At 37.4% G+C, this 6,596-nt stretch overlaps 1 pseudogene; it reads left to right on the forward strand.

The window, feature by feature from the left end:
* Positions 1-884: 884 nt before the first annotated feature.
* Positions 885-2,655, forward strand: LOC147524925 (uncharacterized; annotated as a pseudogene).
* Positions 2,656-6,596: the final 3,941 nt, after the last annotated feature.

Here is a 6,596-nt window from a genome sequence, read left to right on the forward strand (position 1 = left end):
TTGTTCTCTTAGGTTAGTCTTGAGTCACCCACAAAATTGTTGTTATTCCCACCAAATTTTCACTTTAAGAATGGACTCATGTGCTAGAAGCAACGTTCAAGATAAATTCTCCCGCCAAAATCAAAATGATAACTTTGATTAGTGTTAAAAGTGATATGGAGTTAGCTTTAACACTACTGCGATCAAATTATTATTCCGATAATGAACTTTACAACAATGTTGAAATTAGCTATCCCGATATGACCGAATCATTTACAACAATTGAGGTAATAATGTAATTTGAAAGCTTGTATTTTTTATTTATTTTATCAATAACTTAGCAAAAAACAATTTTTGTCAATAGTATCTAAGATCAAGGGTTTACGCAGGTCTTCGAAGATTGTCACTCGTTGATCCGATGGTGTTCGGCCCGGTTGGTATGATTGTTGAGTTGTGGTTGTGATATCAAGGTCTGATAATTCGGGACTTGGGCGAAGACCTAGAGTTTTCTTGAGTTCTGCGAAAGAGGGAAAATTTAGACCATCGATAAAGCCGAAAATATTGAACAAGAAAACCAAAGAATATAGGCAATCCAGTTCGAAGAAATGTGGCTGTCCATTTGTGTTGAAAGCGGAATTACGAAATGAAGGTGGATGGATACTGAGTGTTATGTGTGGAACTCATAATCATACTATTGGGGAGCATCTTATAGGTCGTGCATTAAAATCCGGAAGGTTAAAAGTCAAGAAAAAATTGATTGTTCAGATTTGTCTTTGAGTGGTGTTAAACCGCGTGAAATTTTACCCTCTTTGAAACAGAGAGATGACAATAATTTGTCAAACAAAAGCACTTTATACAATTATCGTCACAAGAATTAGTTGGTTCGGTTGAGTGGAAGAAACCAAATGCAAGAATTTCTAAGAAATTTAGAAGAATTTGGGTACACAGAGTTTCATAGGGATAATCCAGTAACAGGTGAATGTAGAGATTTGTTGTTTGCACAACCCCAATCAATTCATTTGGCAAAGTGTTTTCCCGAGGTCATTGTCATGGATTGAACGTACAAGACGAATGTCTTCAAGATGCCATTGTTTGAAGTTGTTGGGTTCACATCCACGATGAAGACATTCTGTATTGCTTTTGGGTATTTGGAGATTGAGAAAGAAGGTTCTTACCTATGGGTTTTGAAGAGGTTGCGTGATATTCTGGACTACAAAGCTACTTCTGTAAAGATAATTACGACTGATTGTGAGTTGGCACTTATGAATACGATAGCTATAGTGTTTCCTGAAGCTGCACACTTCTTGTGTCGAGTTCACATAAGGAGGAACATCGAGACAAAGGCCAAAAAAACATTTGAGAAATTTGTTGAGTATGAACAATTTATGTTTATGTTCAAAACAAGGATAACTAAATGCTTGAAGTTGAGTACTTGGAACACCTACGTTGTTTTAAACTTGAGTACGGAGATCACTATGGTGTTGTGGAATACATAGAAGACCAGTGGCTTTCGAAGTACAAAGAAAGGTTTGTCTCAGCTTGGATAGATCTCCATATGCATTTTGGTACTTCAAGCAGTAACCGAATTGAAAGTATGCATTCCTCTTTGAAGAGGCATTTGCGTTCTAGCAATAATGGTAACTTCTGTCGAAACTTTAATTTGATTAACAATCTCCTGACAAACCAAGTTACAAAAATTGAAAGTTCTTTTAATAGGAGCTTGAATCTCTGGGATCATCGTTATAAACAAAACACATATGTACAACTTAGAGGGTACATTTCTAGAGATGCATTGGATTTGATAGCAAAAGAGCTAATAAGGTCTGTTAGAGTTGGGACAGATGAAATTCGTTGTCGTTGTGTTTACAAGAGTATGTATGGGCTTCCTTGTGCGCATGAGTTATGTGAAATTGTTCTAATTGGTAGGGGAAGCATCCCCTTATCTTTGATACACCCTAGGTGGAGACAGCTTAGTAGCACTCCGATTGATCTTCCTAATAGGTCCTTTGATATTCAGCCCGAGCTTGCACAGATTCAGAAGAAGTTTCACCGCTCTCAGATGAACAAAAGGTTTTGATGCTGAAAAAGTGTGTAGAACTAGGTCAACACCAATGTGAGGGGTAGGCCACCTGGAATAAAAATTGGTGTGAAGACTTGTAAAGATAAAAGGGACACAAAGAGAGAGCCTTCAGCTTTCGAGTATGCACAAACAGTTGATGAACAAATTGTAACTCAAGAAAGCAAGAATAGTAAAGCCAAGAAGTTGGTACCATGCAAAAGAAAACCAAGAATAACTCATATTCAAGTGTTTGTAGGTCTAATTGGGATGATGGGCTACGTGACTTAAATCCATTGATACGAGACTTCATTGTGGATTGGCAAGATGTTGAACCGAATGGACATTGTGGATTTAGCGCGATTGCACGATGCTTAGGGTCTAATGGAGGTGATGCATGGATTACTGTGAAGGCTCTTATGTTGACAGAGTTGATTTCCCATGAGGCAGATTATACTTCAATGATGGGTGGAGAAGAACGAAAAGAAGCGATCAAGACAAATCTACGATGTACAGTTCCATATACGATGAACCCCAAAGAATGGTTTGAACTTCCTTCAATGGGATTTTTAGCCGCTAATACTTTTCAGTGTGTCCTTGTCGTCATTGGAGAGAAATAATGTATGTCATACTTTCCTTTGTGGACTGCTCCTGATCCAACTCGTGTCCAGATAGCGGCAATATGCCACATTGGAGGAGGCACACATTTTGTGAAACTCGTGCTTGAAGATGATAGTCTTATTCCGCCACTTGCTCCGGGGTGGGAGTCATTTGCATGGACAGAAGCTTGGGATTGGGCAACTATAATGGAACCAAGGATCGTGAAGTGGTATAAAAGAGTTCCAAAAAATGTTATGGATTTAGACCTTTCGTAACTATCCTTGTCTTGACAGGGTTTTTGGCTTTAATATCTATTTTGTATATGTGTATATACTGTCATAAATTGCAGAATGTATTAGAATATGTCAAAATGGTATTAACTAGTTTTGTTAAAAGCTCTGTAAATAGCATTAAAATGCAAGAATATGGTAAGTGCTTTGTCGGTTTAAGGTAGGAACCAAAGGCGTGTCGAGCTTCAAAGAGCTTTATCACTTGTGTTGTGACAAAAGAACACCAAATGCCTTTACTGACACAAAGTGAATGAGGGACTGATGGGTTCTAGAACAAGCTATCTTAATTAAGTAATAAGAATTGGAGGGGCGAACTAGCAAGGATATTCCCGTCATCTGATGAAATGCAAAGAAGATTTTTTTTCTCTCTTGTAAACATAAGTCAGAGTATGTTTATGATGCTCTGCAGTGTACTCTGAATCCTGTTTTTATAGCTAATTTTGGCACTTGCATTAATTTAGTGAATTGGCAATGGAACGAGCAACCCAGAGTCCAATACACATCTTAATCTCTGACAAATGTTTCTTAATCACGTTTTGCACAAACTTTTGTTTTTCAAACATTCTCTTATAACATTTTTTATAAAGTTTGGGATATCATATGTAGTAATGACTTCATGGAGATTACAATTATCATTAAACCCTAACTATCAATGTTCTAAACCGTCATTTTAAACATGCCTCCACGAACACGAGGAGGATCAAGCACCTAAACCCGAAAAAGAAAATGTAACGAAGTGCCACCAATTCCCATTGTTGACAACTCCTCAACTAGAAATTTCATTGGCAACCATCGTAGGCTTAGAGTAAGTTCATCTCTCTTTCATTTTGATTTAGTTATGACATTTTTCATGCTTGTCGAAGTGAGAGCTAACGATCTTAACGTATGGGGTTATCTTGGACAAAACCAAGTTGGTTGGTTTCTGTCTCTGTCCTCAACTTCTCTCTCATTTTTCTTAAGCCCCAATACCCTTCTCTTTCACCCAACTCTCTCTCTCCCTCCCAGCTCACTCACTCCCCACTGCCATGCAGTATACTAGTTGAATGTTCTTAGAATTTGTTGTTCTCTGCCAAAATTTTATAACTGGTCGAAATATATTTTATACCCTTATCTTATCTTCACTCTCTTATCTTATCTTCAATGCTACTCTATTGTCCTCCATACTACATAGTGGACTTTAAGTGTTCATACTCCTAGTGGCTCAAACAGGGGGGTATCTCAAATTGACCCATGAACATTCAGTGTTCATACTCCTAGTGGACTATGAACAGTGAATGTTCATACTCTTGTTGGACTATGAACAATGAATGTTCATACTCTTGTCGGACTATGAACAACGAATGTTCATACTCTTGTTGGACAGCTTATACATTGTCGTATATAAACTTTCTTTGTTATATAGTGTTGTGCATAGCTTATTCATTAATCGTCCATATAATGTCGTATATAAGCTCTGCATGTAGAGATATGACACTATAACTGTCATACTTATATGTTATGTCACTTCTTACAAAATCGACGGGTCGGTATGTCACTTACTTTAAGTGACATACTTTCGCAAGGTAAAAACTCCAATCGTTGACATCTCACTGCATATGTCGCATGCTTCTACAATGCCATTTCTAGTTGCATATATTTGGCATAAAGTATGATATACTTTCTGTTTATAAAACTATCCTTAATTCTTATGTACCGGGTAGTAGACCACGTACTCTGTACTCTATGAAATTTTGCATAACATACTATACTATGTATGTTAATTAAAAGCAGATTTACAATTATTTTTACATAATACATTCGTACCGCGTTGGGTATGTACTTTGTTATGTATGACGGTATGCTATGATATTTTCCATGACATACTATACTATGTATGTTATTTATAATCACATACATCGTAATTTTTACATAGTACCTTCGTAAGGTATTACTTATGACATACTTTCTTGGCTATGGACTATTCGGATGACATACTATCATCAACATAATGATATAGATAATTATTTGTTTATACTAATTTTTAGTGAAGCATTTTTAATGACATACTTTACTACGTATGAGCTAGGATTTTTGGTGAACACGGTTTACCTGTCGGTAAAGTTGCAGCTGTTTTTAGTGGGGAAGAAGTTGGGTTAGCATTACAAATAAGGATTGCTGGAACCATCATTATGGTTTGACTAGAAATATGCCTAAAGAAGGTGATGCAACTGTCGTGCTTAAATATTTTATGCAGAAGAGTGCCGAGAATCCCCAGTTTTACTACGCTATTGATCTAGATCAAAATGGGACTGCAGTAAACATTTTCTGGGTTGATGGGAGGTCTCGAGTCGCGATATGAGTTTCGATGTTGTCTCTTTTGATACCACATAACGTCTTTTAATGCATACTCTATGCCTTTTGCCCCTTTTACTTTGGAGTCAATCAAAGATGCGGTCGATTCAGTTATTTGGTTGTGCGCTTATTTGTTACTTGATGAGACAGAAGATACATTCATATGGTTGTTTAAGGCCTGGCTTGCAGCCATGGGTGGTCGTGCGCCAACTGCAATCATCACTTACCAGGATAGAGCGATGACTGCAGCCATTGCAAAAGTGTTCCCTGATACTCGTCATCGTTCTTTGTCTTTGGCATATTATGCAAAATTTCAAGAGAAGCTATCCTTTACTAAAATTGAGACACTGGGTAACTGACTGAATAACACTATTTCTCTCCTCATATTTTTTTTGCTAAAGGGTAATTGTATTAGATAACAAAGAAAAAACAGTATACATTTTGTGAGGGCCCTGGGTAGACCACTCCAACATACATTTCCTAAATTTTTAAGAAATAAATCTGAAATAAGTAGAGTGTTGATTCTCTAACCTATAAACAAAATTGGGTCTATTCTCCCACCATTGCTTCTGGCCTTTTGCTAGGGTCTCTCCTCGTATAAGATTGCTGGTTTTGAAGGAAGATGGTGTACAATAATAGAGAAGAATGAGTTGTCTGCAAATCCTTGATTGACAGAAATGTATAATATGCGGGAGAAATGGGTTCCTTGTTATCTCAGTGACACATTTTTTGCTGGTATGCATATGACTGGGAGGAGTGAATCGATGAATTCTCGTTCACGACCAATTAAAAAAATTCGAGCACTATGCTGATGGAGTTTGTACATGGTAATGAGAGATCTTTGGCTTTGATTGTTAGGAATGAAAGAGATGCCGACACCGCGACCGAGCATAGTTCACAATTGTGGCTAAAGATGCTTTCCTCCCCATATGCATCTTTGCGAAGGTCTATACGATTAATGCATTCAATATATTTAAGGAGCAATTAGAGAAGGCAAAGATGGAGTACAAAATTGATGGGGGCGAGATTGTCAACAATGGAACCGGAAGCTACATGGTGAAATTCAGAGACCCGAGGAAGAAGTCCGTTTGAAAAGTGAGTTTCAATAGAGGAACCTTAGAGGAGACCGTGAATGTAAGTATTTTCAGTTTATGGGGTTACTTTGTGGTCACATGTTAAAGATTTTTCAAATAAGCACTTAAATTGAAGAGATTCCAAGGCATTTTCTTTTGAAGCGGTGGATGCAAAAGGCAAACACGATAGAAATGGAGTTTCATCTTTGATTAGTGGGTGGCCATGAAAACCATGAACTTTTGAGAGTGGCTCATTGTATCAAGGTT

Source organism: Coptis chinensis, chromosome 1 (assembly GCF_015680905.1).
Source record: "Coptis chinensis isolate HL-2020 chromosome 1, ASM1568090v1, whole genome shotgun sequence".
In the NCBI taxonomy this organism is placed as follows: Eukaryota; Viridiplantae; Streptophyta; class Magnoliopsida; order Ranunculales; family Ranunculaceae; genus Coptis; species Coptis chinensis.